The following is a 1,167-nucleotide window of genomic DNA, read 5'->3' on the forward strand; positions in this document are numbered from 1 at the left end:
AAAGTGTGACTCTTAGCTCTTGATTCTCATATGGTGGATACACTCGATTTTCTTTCCAATTTGGGATCCTTTTTGGTGCAGTAACTAGAATCTTACGTGTGGTATTTTTTGTCCTCCCCAATATTTAGACGGAGAGCTAGCGAAGAAACCCGGTTTATCCTAAACCGCCATCATCATCACCCATCACCGAGACCCAGCACCCCCTCATTCCCCCAAACCTTTCGCCACCCACCACACCCACGGGTGGCCACCCCTCCGCCCAAAAAAGCCCAACCTTCTTGCCAATCAAGAACCATGCTTTGTCCCGCTCTCTCGTCCAATGACAAGCAGTCCCCGAGCCGTGTTGGCAAGGGATTGGAGGAGAGAACGCATGAGTCCCTCTCTCTTTATGCGAGCACCAATCAGAAAGCACATCCTTCCTCGGCACTCAACAGCCTGCCCAATAGCATGTACCAGTTTTCCAGCAGGTGCGAGGTTGCCCACTTTAGTCCTTTCCTGGTTATAGTATTTTTTTCTTAATTACTGCATGGCCTAGAATTTGGGACCCCTTTCTTGCTGTTATATGCTGTTTGCTTATGGTTTAAAGGGATTTTAAAACCATTAGTAAAATCTAATAACTGCTAATCCCAAGATAACGCCATAATGTAACTAATATTGTAAATTTTTCCTTGATGCTGAGTCCAGGTAATTGCTATATTTTTCCAACAAATCTGGTAGTTAATGCAAAGTAAGGTTATTGATATGAAAGCTGATGCTGTGCATTTTTTCATCACATTGGGTAATTTGTCTACGAAACTTATTACTTCAGATAAGATATCCCTTTTTATTTATTGAAAGAACAAACCCGCTTTAAACTTGGTAAATAATGAGGAGCAGAGCTCAAGGGTAAAATGTTTAATCCCAAATGATGTTCTTTCATTAACAAGGTAGTTTGTCTAAGAGTCAGATATTATGTATATGAAATTCTAGGCTGTACATAAAGGCAAAAGATAATCCTTAGGAACAGCTAATGCACCATTTCCTTGCTGAATGGTTCTAAAACTCTTTAAAAACCTTTTACCGATCCAACAGTGGCGGCCTCATCGTCGCGGGCACATACCCCGGCGCGGGCGGGGGCACAGGCTGCCTGGGGGTGCATTGGTGACGTCGGCATCAACGCCCACCGTG

General features: G+C 43.7%; 2 protein-coding genes across 3 annotated transcripts in view; both read left to right on the forward strand.

The window, feature by feature from the left end:
- The window catches only part of LOC119587014, a 34,679-nt gene extending 33,591 nt beyond the window's left edge, over nt 1-1,088 (forward strand). The window contains exon 5 of one of the 2 annotated variants that reach the window (XM_037935762.1): nt 1,072-1,088. The gene's annotated coding sequence lies outside the window, so the exon portion shown is untranslated. Of the gene's footprint in view, nt 1-128; nt 233-1,071 lie in introns of those variants that run through there. The other variant, XM_037935761.1, reaches the window with a different exon arrangement.
- LOC119587013 (rho GTPase-activating protein 21-like) overlaps nt 1-1,167 on the forward strand; it is a gene marked incomplete at its 5' end in the record, with an annotated part of 201,687 nt that overhangs the window by 147,980 nt on the left and 52,540 nt on the right.

The sequence above is a fragment of the Penaeus monodon genome, chromosome 22, assembly GCF_015228065.2.
Source record: "Penaeus monodon isolate SGIC_2016 chromosome 22, NSTDA_Pmon_1, whole genome shotgun sequence".
Taxonomy (NCBI): Eukaryota; Metazoa; Arthropoda; class Malacostraca; order Decapoda; family Penaeidae; genus Penaeus; species Penaeus monodon.